Source organism: Anolis sagrei, chromosome 1 (assembly GCF_037176765.1).
Source record: "Anolis sagrei isolate rAnoSag1 chromosome 1, rAnoSag1.mat, whole genome shotgun sequence".
In the NCBI taxonomy this organism is placed as follows: domain Eukaryota; kingdom Metazoa; phylum Chordata; class Lepidosauria; order Squamata; family Dactyloidae; genus Anolis; species Anolis sagrei.
This window is the reverse complement of record NC_090021.1, coordinates 310,848,755-310,863,382: the sequence shown is the minus strand read 5'-3', so window position 1 is coordinate 310,863,382 and position 14,628 is coordinate 310,848,755. Positions and strand designations below refer to the sequence as shown.

Sequence of the window (14,628 nt, the reverse complement as noted above, 5' to 3'; positions counted from 1 at the left end):
CCAAACAGTTATTTGACCCTTAAATCACTTTAAAAAGAATTGCCTTTAAAGCATTATGGCAAAAGATTCAAATATATCCTTGGTGTGTGGCCATCCCAATGGGTACTTTTGCATTGGAGCTAGGGAGAAGTCTGGGTTGGACCAAATGGATTGCTGGGAAGTGACAAGGGACAGCAGGGCATATGCTCATTTTCTTTCCTATTTATGCACTTCCTGGTGGAAATGAGCATATGCCCTGCTATCCCTTGTCACTTCCCAGCAAACCATTTGGTCCAACCCAGACTTCTCCCTAGCTCCAATGCAAAAGTACCCATTGGGATGGCCACACGTATTGCAGGTGTATGGCAGGGTTGGGAGGACAATAGCTTTATAAACAAGCACCTTGGTATCCCTATGGATGTCCCGGTCCTCAAACACTCTCTGCTTCATTCGGAAAAATGCTGCACTCGCAGAGCTCAGGCGGTGTTGAATTTTGGTGTCAATGTTGACTTTGGTGGAGAGGTGGTTGCCAAGGTAGTGGAAATGGCCAACATTTTCTAATGTTACACCATTAAGTTGTATTTCTGGCATTGGAGAGGGATTAGCCAATGGCTGCTGGAAGCGCACTTTGGCTTTCTCAATGTTTAATGATTTTAATTAGAAATATGTAGGAATGTACTCCTTCACTAATTTCATTTTTGAAGGAAGTCATGAATAGTATTAACAATTTTCTTCCTGCTGTAACAAAATATTTCAAAATTGTACAGTTTTCAAGGACAATTTGCAGTCCAGGACTTATTCTGTACAAAAGTCACTTTTTTGATGTTGAAGCCAACTTTTTATCTATACATGCTTCTTCTTTTCACTTTTTTCTTTTGTAATCTGTGCATATTTTTTGTTTAGAGACAATTACAGTAGTTAGTAGGCTATTGTTATATGAGCATAGAGCAGAGTAGTAGTAGAAGTAGATTTTTAATTTATTTTATGGCACTATTATTATATGTAGATTTTACGCAATAAATTAATAAAATAGTTTTTCCCTCTTCAAAGGAAAAACATTTTCTAGTACTTCTTTTGCACCACCGGGCTGCGAAGTACATTGGTACCTAGAATTTATTAGTTTTCATCACCAGATTGTTTAATGACATTCACTGTTACATGAATTTTATCAGCTCCGGTTGGATCCACAGTGTCATCACACCTTAGGGACAATGCCAATATATTTTCATTAGTCTGTCAATGAGACTGTTTCTATGGCAGTAGGCAAACAGGAAGAACACCTTATAAGTGGACTGAATCCATTTAGCAAAGCACAGAACTGAGTGTGCTGTCAGCTTCAGGCTTTCTCATTTTATATCTGAAGTAAATTTTATGTTACATGGAAATGGCAAGAAGATCAGAAAGAACTTTCTCACTGATGCTAGCCCTCTGACTTCTTGAGCAATATGAAAAAATGACTGGGGTGATGCTATTGTAGTCATATTTTCATTGTATGTTCTGTATGCAACTACCTGGTTTGTTGTATGAAAACACTGCTGTGTTAGATAGGCCTTTAGCATAACTCCAAATATGGCAGAACAGAAAAAAGTATGCATTGCAATCTTAAGGAAGACTCATAAAAAGAGAATATGATAATTACAAATAGCATTTCTTTCCTATTCCTAACTTATCACCTGGCTCCTACAATTATACGTCAGCCCTGTCCTTGCAACTGAATTGCACCAGCCTGCCTGCACGAGCTCAGTTTTTCTTACCATCTCAGGCTATTGGTCGTTCAATGGTTGTTTTATGCTGTTGTTGTTTTATGGTGTTGTTTAAAATTTGCTGTGTTATATTTTAACTATGTTTGACCGGGCTTGTCCCCATATTAGCTGCCCCAAGTTCCTTTGGGGAGATGGTGGCGGGATACAAAAATTAAGTTGTTGTTGTTGTTCTTGTTATTATTATTTGAAACACCACAAGATAAGTCCACAGCAGACACTCTGCTGGCTGTTGTATTGGATCACACATTGGACACTTCCCAAGTTTCTAGGACTGTGTGATGCATCGCCGAATAATACGTGAAGATGCCAGTAAGGTGGCCTTTTGCAGCTGACAGATGGTAATCTTGTCAGCACCAATTGTGTTTAAGTGCAGGCCAAGGTCTTTAGACACTGCACCCAGTGTACCAATCAGCACTGCAACCACCTTTACTGGTTTGTGCCAGAGTCTTTGCAGTTCGATCTTTAAATCCTCATATCGTGTCATCTTTTCCAGTTGTTTCTCTTCAATCCTGATGTTACCTGGGATTGCAACATCGACAATCCATACTTTGTTTTTAACTCTGTCTGTCTGAATCCGGATTATTATTATTATTATTATTATTATTATTATTATTATTATTATTATATTTATGAGTCCAAAAATCACTTTGGATTCTACTCCTGGCAGTTAGTATATTGCAACAAGGTTGTCACATGTTTTGTGTAACAAAATCCAGCCAATGACAAGAATAGGTGAATGTGTTTGTTTCTGGTCATTTTAACAGGTTTTCCCCAAAATAATGTTCTATTTCCACTTTTTTTAAAAAAGCAAACAAACTCTCAGTACATTTAATACATTTAAAATTCCATTTTTCTTCTCAGAACATGCATTAATGTATATTTAAAAAGACATTCTGCAAGTTTAAACTGCAGCAAAGGTGGCTGCGGTATTTGAAGTATTGGGAAAGATGATCTAAACTTCATATTAGTCAAAAGGTTTCAGATCAAATCATTTCATACCCCAGTTTGCCAAGGACAATTTTTTTCTTCCCCCCACAAAAGCAAGCATCTCTTGCTATGTTTTTGTTTGTTTGTTTGTTTCTTAATCATCTTGCTTAATGAAGCATTAGAAAGTCTTCTCATTTACTCACATAGAGAATTTAATACACATTCATATATTGTGACAAATGTTTACCAACTGTATAGATGCTTTAGGGTTTGATCTCTAGTATGATAAATATATCAATTTGATACTAAATATTCAAAGTTTGAGCCTAATTGTGTCTGAAAGTGGAGAACCTGAAGTAGTATGAGAAGGGAAAATATTTGTTTCCCATCAAATGGCTCTATTATACGTTTGCCCACCAATCAATAAAATAACGAGACCAGACAACTGTGTTGTTGTTAGTTTTTCAGGTTATGTGACCATGTTCTAGAAGCATTCTCTCCTGAAGTTTTGCCTGTATCTATGCCAGGCATCCTCAGAGGTTGTGAGGTCTGAGGCTTTCATGGGCGGAATCACTGGGTTGTTGTAGGGTTTTCGGGCCATATCGCCATGTTCTAGAAGCATTTTCTCCTGACATTTCTGGGCAAAGTATAATGTGTTGTTACTGATCTCTAAAACCCTACATGGTTTGAATCCAGGTTAGCTACACGATTGCTTTCTCCTGTACAACACAATCCACCTTGACTACTGAGGTCCTCTGGGCCTGCCAGGACCCAGCTGGCAACCACCACCCAGAGGACCTTTTCCCCAGACACCCCACGACTGTGGAACAACCTGCCAGTAGAATTTTGACAGCTAGATTACATGTTTTGATTATATGTTTTAGCAATATTGTAACCTGCCTTGAGCCATGAGAGGCAGGTAAGAAATAAAATTATTATTATTAAACCCCTTAATAGATTTCAATCTCTCAATGTTCACATTGCCTGCCTGTTGAGATGGGGCTCTTCTCCTTCTGTGCCAGCATGCTAATACTGAAATCAGATTGGGGGTGGGATTCTTATCCCTCCTCATCCTCTCACACACTATTTCTGAGCAGGTTGTTTTTTTTAAAAAAAAAATCAGTAATATTTGGCTTTTTTATTAACCATAGCTGGAATTACAAATTTGTTTTTAAAAATAATTTTAAAAACTATGGTGGAGCAGACATATGGAGGGGTGGGTTTGCAATGGTCTGCAGAAGTAGGAATATGGGACCATAGCCCAGTAAATGAGCACCATTGTTTGAACAGGGAGACATGCAACAAAGAGGATGGTGATGACAGTATGTAACCACTATCAGTGAGATTGGAACTGCCATAGAATAGTTGCTTAATGCAATAAAGTCCAAAATGTCTCGTTCTGTTTTATATGGAGCTCAAGATATGTTAATTTAGCTGCCCTTATTTCAACCTCTTGAAACAATGTGAGGTAGATTTCTGTTTGCATTATGGTCTAGTACAAGTGCTTTAAAATCCTTTCATATTTCGTTTTATGTCATTTCTCATAAGTAGCAATTTAATTTTTGTCCCATCTTCTATTTCTATCAGGTTGTGAGTCTTTATATTTTGTTTGGAAATGTGTGTGTATTTTCTATAAAAAAAAATCTTAATATACATTAGTTGTCTTCATCTTTTCTACAAATTGATGCACATTTATACATGTTTTTCAATTATGTTTATTTTTAGCCATTGATTTTTCTTAATAGTCCTCTTTTGCTTCCACATTTTTTTATTTTTCCAAAATGTGCATGCCATTTTGCAAATGTGCAGATTTTTGAAAATGTTCTCTTGATCTCTCTGGAGGGGAAAAAATGGGTACTGAAGAATCTTGACTCCAACAAATTATTTTCCATTCTTGTACACTGATTCCTTTTTGCAACTTCTGCATGAGAGCAGGAAGATACCTTGAATACAAAAAGGAGAATAGAATCACCTCAGCTAACATAGCTAGAAGTAGCATGCTATTTTCCAGCTCAAATACACATCAACAGTATTCTTTGAATGAAGTGACATTAGCACATTAGTGCTATTATGCATTAAAGGCCTGATATAGCGGACACCTTGGCTTCATCCCAAGGCACTTGTGGAGTGGAGAAAAAAGCATAGAAAATGTTGAGCAATTACCTTGTAAAAAATACACAGGACAAATGGTCTCTTATCTTTAAAAATTGCAGGAATAATTTTGTCATCTACTTTTGGTTGCTTAAATTGCTTACTTAAACTTTAATGTCTCTACATCAGGTCTCAATGACTTTGCCTGTCAACCTCTTGTGTCCAGGTTAATGCTCCATAAATGTTTCAGCTTTACTGTTTTATTTACTTACTATTAATAAAATGAATCCTATTTACCTGACTAATGCAAATGATCCTACATTTCTAATCAACAAAAAAATCTGCCATTTTGAGAAGTGTCAGGCACCATGAATAGTTCTGTTTGCAATGAACACTTCAGACAATCTTTTGGCATGTTTGTATTCCTTACCAGAACCAGGGAAATTGCTCCTATGTCTTGGCCACCTGGCCTACACATGAGGAACCATGACAGAAAGAAAGAGTATATCCTATGACTGGTAGCTGCTTTGAGTCTCCTTATGGAGAAAAAAGCAGGGTATAAATAAACATCATCATCATCCAAACTGATTTGCTATTAGGTAGGTGAACAAAGTTCATGTATTCTTCTGGGCATTCTCCATTACACCATGACAACCACTTCAAGAGTGTATGAAATAAAATTCTGAATGGAAGTAAGGCTAATGCTCCCTATGTGTCAAATATTGCCACATAATAGGTAAGGTCTTGGTGACAGCATAGGAGAAGCTCAATCATTATCAGTGAATGTTGAAGCATAGCAATGGGATGGTGCAATTTACAGTTATTATTATTATTATTTACAATAGTTATATACCGCCTTTCTCACCCCTGGGGGGACTCAAAGTGGTTTACACATAAATAATGGAAAAATTCAAGGCCTTACTGGGCACCAATACGATGCCAATATGAACAATTACAATAGTAAACCACAATTAAACATAAATCATAATTAAAACAATACATCAACAAGCTTTAAAACAGTAAAACAGTCTCGTCAGTCTAATTGCCGTTCCAGTCAATGTCCCTCTAAAATGCTACATACATCTACTGTCCGAAGGCCTGGTCCCAGAACCATGATTTTTTTTTTCTAAAAGCCAGGAGGGAGGGAGTGGATCTTAACTCATTTGGGAGTATGTTCCATAGGCGGGAGGCCACAGCTGAGAAGGCCCTGTCTCTCGTCCCCACCAGATGCATTTGTGCTGTTGACAGGAATGAGAGCAGGGCCTCCCCAGATGATGTTAGATTACGAGGTGGGACGTAGGGGTGGATGCATTCAGACAAGTAAGCTGGGTCAGAACCATATAGAACTTTATAGGTCAAAACCAGCACTTTGAATTGGGCTCGGAGATGGACTGGCAGCCAGTGGAGCTGGCATAGCAGGGGGGTGGTATGCTCCCTGTATGTCGCCCCAGTTAGTAATCTGGCTGCTGCGTGTTGGAGTAGCTGAAGTTTCTGAACCATCTTCAAAGGCAGCCCCACGTAGAGCGTTTTGCAGTAATCTATTCAGGATGTAACCAGAACGTGGACTACTGTGGCCAGGTCAAACTTTTCCAAGGCAGGTGCACAGGTTTAAACTGTGCAAAAGCTCCCCTGGCCCCTGCCGAAACCTGGGGTTCCAGGCTCAGCGATGAATCCAGGATCACTCCCAAGCTGTTAACCTGCATCTTCAGGGTGTAACCCCATCCAACACAGGCTGTAACCCTATGCTCTGTTCGGCCTTTCAACTGACCAGGAGGATCTCTGTTTTGTCTGGATTCAATTTCAATTTGTTAGCCCTCATCCAATCCGACACAGCCAAGCACCGGTTCCATCAGTAGCCTTTAGTAGAGTCCAGTGTAGTCCCTCCCCAATTCTATCTCAGTTTCAATGATTTAATAAAGAATATATTGAGAACATATTTGGGGAAGGAGAAGGTACTCAGAAGTGGGAACTAGCAATTTATTTTAAAATAAGTAGCAACCTGATTGGTGAGTTGGTCTTAGACATCCACAGACAGGTTCTTTGGGTGAGCCTATCTTAAGCCACAATTTCTCAGGGAATAGGTGGTGAAGTAACCCACAATTTGTAGTGCCCCACAAATTCAGGGAATGGAATCAGGAAATCCATACCTGCCCCATGTCATTGAATGGTGAGTTTCAAGAATCACTACCGCAATAATGAAATATTAAGATGCCCACAAAATAATTCTTTCTTACAGATATCCATAAAAGACGTAATTAATCTATTTAACAAGCAGACTCCCCAAAGACTCAGCATAGAATTTTTAAAAGGACAACTAGTTAATCCATTTATTTACTTTCTATTAGGAGTGTACATGGTTCAATTTGATACTGTATTAAGGGAAATTTGGTGATCCAGCAGCAAGACTACTGAAAAAGGAATGGGTGGGGGACAGCTGAAGGCTCGGCCATAAAGATCACAAGCTGGATCTTTCAGTTAATAGGGATGATAGGGCTGAGAAACAGTCTACCTGGGGCAGAGATCGCAGCCTCACAAATCAGGCAAGATTGGACATTGGGTGGGTGGGTGCTCTTTTTCTTCCCTGGCAGTCTCCTCCATCCCTTCCTGAAGCCCCCCGCCCCCAGTGGAGCACCTGTCTTAAGGCAAATAAGCTTGGAAAGAGAGAGAGAGAGAAAGGGAGAAAGGGAGAAAAAGGTGGGAAAGGCTTGCCTTGACCTCTTCTCCAGAGAGGGCCCACCAGGAACTCACTTTCAGCAGCACTTCACACAGTGTGGCCATTGAAGGAACCTCTCTGCTTCCTCCCGGGGCACGATGGGAGTTGGTTTCTCTCTATTTCTCATGTTTCTTTCTCTGCCAATCAGTGGCCTAGCTGGCTGTGTCCATTCTCCTCCCCTCTTGTGGCATGCACTGGTTGGAACTTCAATTCCCAAAAAAACCTCCTCTTGTGTGTTTTTCTTTTTAAAAGGTTATGGTACAAAAATAACATTTCCCAAAAATCAGTGGATTGGTGAAACTTTCTGAAACTTGGCAGACTTGCAATTGTAAATATAGTCTACAAGAAAGGTGAGTTTCATCATGATATGCCTAAAAAAGATGGAGAAATGGGACTCTAAAGTTTCCCCATTGGCACCAATGGGCTGAATCTTACTGGACCAAAAACAACACCTGCCTCACAATTTTGGGAATTTCCTGGCAAACGGAACAAAGGACAGCTGAAAATATGTCCAAAAATGGCATTTTTTTTTTGCTGAGTCACATACCCGTACTTTCTATAAACAACTATTCACTCCTGTTATCAGGTTTCTCATATAAAATCCAGATCATCTGCTTTGATCTGGATTATATGACAGTGTAGATGCATATAATCCAGTTTGAAGCAGATAATATGCATTTTTTGTGTCAGGGGCAATTTAAGAAATTGCAAGTTGCTTCTGGTGTGAGAGAATTGACCTTCTGCAAGGACATTGCCCAGTGGACACCCAGATGTTTTGATGTTATACCATCCTTTTGGGAGGCTTCTCTCATGTCCCCACATGGGGAGTTGGAGCTGACAGAGGAAACCCATCCATGCTTTCCCCAGGTTTGAACCTCCGACCTGTCAATCTTCAGTCCTGCCAGCACAAGGGCTTAACCCATTGTGCCAGTGGGGGTTCCTTGAATCATCTGAATCTGGGTTATATGGCAGTATAGAAAGGGTCTAAGGTTATACTAGCATGCAGAAGTCTTAATGTGATCAAGAGAAATGTGTTTTCCACATACCACTCATAAAATGCATCACATTTGTTGATATGAATGAACATTTTGTTGCCTAAAACCATTTATTTGGGTATAAATTAACTTGAAAACACTGTCCCTGACCTCAAATGTATTATGCTGCTTTGACTTTACTTGACTACAAAGCCGTCTCTTTTCCTCAACAAGCTTTATGATTTTGTAGGCTGAATGATGTATTTAGTAGTTTCCAGGAATTAAACAGGATGGCTGGGGCCCAATACCATTTCTGCATGAATATAGTTTGATACATGTAAAGCTCGTGAAAAAGAAAAAAGACAGTGTTCAGACTAGATATATATGCAAACCACTTGAAGGTGCCCTCTTTCAGTTTTGCTGCCTGGTGTTAAGCAACTGATTTCTATTGAAATCCAGGCACTGATAGTAATTTTGGCAGATTTTTTAGTCTAAGTGCTGCATAAAAGTTTGTTCTTTTGCTTGCCAACTTTGATCATGAGATGTGAAATGCGTTGCAAAAAGCATAGATGACTGGTATAAGAATGCAATCATTTGGAAGAAACAGGAAAGCTTAATACTCAGAGAAGCCAAACTGTGATATTGATTTTATTTCCATTTAGTGCCTACATCACCTGAATAACATCATTATGGAAGCAATATTGCCCACCCAGTCAGAATAACAAGGCAAGCCACTTTGTTAACTATTTACTTCTGATTCACCATAGGGCTGCTTAATATAGTCTGTGTTAAAGTAGGTGTAATTTTCAAGACGCATAAACTTATTGTCCCCTCACAGCTTTAAAGAAGAAAAACCAACAAAGTCCAGTATCATTTATTATTCTCTATCTTGTCCTCAAGTTCTTTGAGCCAAAGAGAAAATCCAGAGAACTACCTTTCATAAAAAGGTGCCTATGGGAACTCACAAATTATTGATCTAGATTGGCCAAGATAATGTATTTACATTGTATTTTAGCTAATATCCCATTCTGAAGTCATTATGAATAAGTACCAGTTGAGCATCTCTTGGGACTGAAAATATATACAGAAAAGTGTGTTCCTAAGTTGTTTATTTGAAGTAAATATATCAATAACTCAAGTTCATTATTCAGAAAACATACAAGCAATCCTCAATTTTAGGATAGCATCCAAGTGCCAAGCACAGGGTTTGGATATGCCAGGGTTTTAAACTGTAACACCTAAAAATATTGTTAATACACCTTTGAGAATTAGGCATATGTGAGGGTAAATAATAATAATAATAATAATAATAATAATAATAATAATAATAATATCATCCCGCTTTTCTTTCCATACAGAGACTAAAAGTGGCTCACAATTAAAGGTCACAATTGCAATACAACGTAAAATATACAAACATAAACTATTAAAACAGTATTAAACATCATTAAAAGCATATAAAATCATAGCAACCTCTGACAATCTTAAAAACCTTCTTTAAAAGCTTGCCTGTATAGAAAGGTTTTAACCTGCAGCCAGATGGACAGCAGGGAGGGGGGGCCATTCTGGCTTTCCTGAGCAGGTAGTTTCAAAGTCAAAGGGCAGCCACTGGGAAGGTCCTCTCTTTCGTTCCCATCAATTCAGCTTGAGATGGAAGTGGGACTGAGAGAAGAGCCTCTCCTGAAGATCTTAAAGCCTGGGGAGGTTTGTACAAGGGTATGCAGTTGGCCAAATAGCCTGGACCTGAACCGTCTAGGGTAGTTCCAAAGATTCTTTGGAATAAGCAGAACTACTATTAAGTGAATTTTACTCTGATGCATGTAAATGTAAGATTTTCTGTGAATATGGTGTCTGACTGTCAAATCTTTGTACACAAAATATGTGGTTCCGTAAATATTTTACCTTCTCCAAATTGTTTAACTTATCTGCATCTGCAATATTGCTGTCACCACCAAGCTGTAATATTGCACCACCAGAATTCAAAAATTATTTGGACCTCCTCTCTCTGAGGTGCTCTGTTGTTGTTGTATGCCTGCAAGTCATCTCTGGCTTGTGACAATCTTAAGGTGAAGCTATCATGAGGTTTTTTGGGCTGTTGGTGACTTGCCAAGGATTATCCAGTGGGTTTTCGTGGCTAAATGGAGATTTGTCCTGGTCTCCAGAGCCACAGTCCAACTCCAAAACTGCTATGATACACTGATTCTGTATAATATCTTCTTTCCCTGGAAAGAGGGTGTATCCTACATGTTGAGTATGACTTTTACGACTTGGATTCCCTTGATAGCTGATTTCCCCCAATGAAATCAATCATCACCATGAATATATTTTATTTATATTTGAAAAAAAAAACAGAATAATACTTAGAAGAAATCTTGGCAGGTTATTGGATGCTGCAATGAACCATAAAAGTCACATTCCTGGATCACTTTAAAATTACAGATTCCCTCTGGCCTACCCAGGAGTGTTGAAACATCCATTAAAATGACCATTAAATAGACCTTTTAAGTCTAAGTGTAACTGTTAATCTCAACTACAGCAGATAAATTGGATCAATGAGAACTTGTAAGACAACATGTATATAATGTCATTTGATTCAATGAGTCATTTCCAATTGGAACTAACAATTAGAATTATGCCCTAATCTATTCACCTCTGTACATTTATGCCATTCGTTCTTTAGAGAGATGGAAATTACTCTCAGGTTTACTCGGTCTTCCAGTTACCTCTTTCCATTCTCAACTAGGAAAGGAAGGGAGCCCTGAATTTTTCCAAATGATTTCCTTCTGCTGCAGCTTTTAATCTCTAGGGCTGAACTTCATGATCTTAACTCTTTGTGAATATTACTATGGTTTTCACTGCCTGGCTTGATAATGTGTAACCAAAAAGGTATTATTCCTCTGCCCTCTATTCCACTATGGCTTCATTTTATTTTTATTTTTCCAATAGCATTTTATTTGGATGGATTTATTCAATGTTAATGGTTTGAGGCTTTAATTTTTCATATCTTGCATGTGTTGCATGGGACATTATATAGTGGTAAGCAAGGATAAAAATGGTAGGTGGTAAATACCTACATTGTTTTTCAAAGGTAAATCACATTGTCTTCCAATGTTATTTCTCCCAGAAAGGTATTAGATTGTTTCGACTGCCTCTGCTCTTTATCATTAGAAATTATAGGGCTTAGGTCTTTGCTAATATTAATGTCAATCACTGTAGAGAAATTATTCTGCTCAAGCTAAATAACTATGTGCTTGAGACAGTGATTTATAGCCCTTTAAGACTGGTCAAGTTCTATCAAAGCACCAATTTACAAAATCTGCTACCATTATTGCACTGGGGATTCCCATTCTTCCAATTCTCCATTGTCAAAGTATGACTTTAAAATGAACCTAATGGTCCTGCTCTGGAAAAAGAGGCTGAAATTTCTTAATGCAATCAAATGTTCAACATTAACTTATATCAATGGGACTTAAAGAAACAATGGCTTGTCTCCACTCACCATATTCTCAAGTTGCTTCTGGACATGCAGGTGATGTCCAGGGATGTCTGGCCAGTAAGGTGGGGTTGATGTTGTTTATTTGTTCAGTTGCTTCTGACTCTTCATGACTTCATGGACCAGCCCACACCAGAGCTCCCTGTTGACCATTGTAAAAAGGCAGGGTAAAACTAATTAATCATTAGAAGAAGACGTGGTAATACAGACAGTTGGACCACCTCTAATTTGAACTGATCCATTATTCACATGACCAGGCACTGCCATCCCATTTCCTCTGTGCTCCATGGTGCAGGTGAAAGCAGAAGGATCACCCTCTTATTGGTCACAGAGCCCCAGAAAGTGCCTAGCTGTTGCAAGATGACTTTGCAAAGGTACCCACATGATCAGGAAAAGGGAGGGGGAATTGCACCTCTTCTTCTTCCTAGTTGTGTAGACACCAGCAAAGGTGTCCAGCAATAGCCAGGATTTCTTGGGAGCTCCATTGCAATCTGGCAGCAGTGATAAGAGGCCACTTAAGTAAGGTGACAATCCACTGGAACTGGCCCTGCTGAATGGCCTGGACTTCAGCTTGCCACCACTATGGGACTAATATGGGCAGTGAAGCTGATGCTGAATGGAGATGGGAAGTGCATTGTTACTCTGTGCCACCTTTGAATTAAGCAGATCCTGTAAATGAGAATAGTAGATTTAAGTATAGGTAAATAGTAAAAGCTTCTGCTGGATATGGGAAGGAATGAGAAGCAGTTGATGGAATCCAGAGGAAATATTCTAGTTTTAATGAGAGGTGGTGACTTATTTTCAACTTTGCTGAGGGAACTCAGGCATGGTGAATGCAACATCACCCGATGCTCCTGGAAGTGTGAAATGGGACCAGGGCTGGCGAGCTATTAAATATCAACGCTGATGTTCATGACCACAGTTGTATTTAAACAATGAGTGAACCAGAGCTGATGCTGGACTCCAATATTCAACTATGGGTGGGCCTCCCCTAGTCTTCATAAACTTTTTTTGTGGGGATGATTCATCATTATGTGTCCATTTTGCTCCAGAGTGATAAAAAGCTCACACAGGAGTAAGTTCTAATTAGAAGTAGAGTTCTGCGAGAAAATGGAAAATACATTCCAAAGCAGTCATTTCTGATGCGGAAGTATTACTTCAGTAATCCTGATGAAGGGTTCTTTAAGAAAACTAAAAGGAAGGTAGTGCCACCTTCCCCAATGACAGATCCAACCATGTTGACTGATATAATGAAAGGGAATGTAGCAAATGTACTGCCAATTATTTTAATTGGTGGTTGGATCAACATGACTTTCTCAGGTTTTGTTACAACAAAAGTCCCATTTCCCTTGATGCTGCATTTTAAACCAATGCTACAACAGGGTATTGAGTTGCTTACTTTGGATGCATCCTGGGTAAGCTCAGCATCTTGGTATTTCCTAAATGTCTTTGGACTCATTCTTGGCCAAGACAATGGGTCATAGGTTCAGGTTCTCATCTGTTTGGCCAGTGACTGAGAACTCATTCTTATATGTAACAAAACCAGGAGTTTCTGCACTTCCACACTCACTGACATCAGCCCCTGGAACCAATCATTTGTGCTTTCATTTCTTTCACTTAATAATTTGTTGGAATGTTGGAATGTCAAGAATGCAGCATCTAGTCAGGAGATGTCCAGGTCATAAACTAAAGTTTTGTTCATATTTATTCACAAGCACTGGTTGCAATAATTCAAAATTACATTACAGCCATTCTCATGGTGAAAATTTTATCTCCATATCAGAATGTTCAAAGTTTATGTATATAATACAGTTATTGCCAAACTACCTCTTTTAAGTATAACTGACTTAACATAGGGTCAAGTTTCAAGATGTCAGATATTTTGACACTGTGTAATTCTTCTGATTGCCTTGTCAAGCCAGTATCTTATAGCCAGAAAAATGCAGCTTTTAGAACTAAACATACTAAAATCATTTTCTGGAGCCACAAGATATTCTAGGGGGAATCTAGAAGAACAAATGTATTTTCCTCAGAACACCAGCAGTGCTTCACAGCAGCTGGTGATTTCAGGGATCTCTTGAGTCCCTTTACCTTATAGAAGGAGAAAATTAATCCCCTGTAAATCTGAGTTATTGAAAGGAGGAGAATACTGTGCTGGGGAGATAATGCATCTGCTTGTGCAACTGAAGTTGTCAGTTTCTGACAAAAATGTTATCTGAAGCTTACCGTTAAGTATTTAGGACAGTATTTAACCAAGGTATGGCAGCTCAGCAGGTAGTGAGACAGCTGCTTCATGAGATGTGAGAATAGAACTCATCAACACCCCACCAATGCCCAAAGAGCACAATAAGAATGACATGTCTGCCAAAAGCAGCAGCATCCGATCAATTCTTCCATTGTCCTGGCCTTCTTTCTTAGTATGAGTAATGGCAGGTTGCAGTGTTCAGAGGCTCCCTTCTTACTACTGTTCCAAAAAATAAATAAATAAATAAATAAATAAAAGACTGTCTTGAACAGGCTTGGTTTGTTTAAATCAGACACAATTGAAGTTTTCCGTGATAGCTAACTTTTGAATGGTGGAAAAAACTGGAGCATAAAAAGTACATTAATATATCACTAAATAATGCAGCTTGGCCCAAATCAGAACCCTTGATAACTGGGACTATTGGAAGTCTCTTATTCATATAG

The 14,628-nt window shown here is 38.8% G+C and overlaps 1 pseudogene; it reads left to right on the top strand.

Annotated features, from left to right (window-relative positions):
• Positions 1 to 12,816: 12,816 nt before the first annotated feature.
• Positions 12,817 to 13,424, top strand: LOC132761815 (ER membrane protein complex subunit 3 pseudogene; annotated as a pseudogene).
• Positions 13,425 to 14,628: the final 1,204 nt, after the last annotated feature.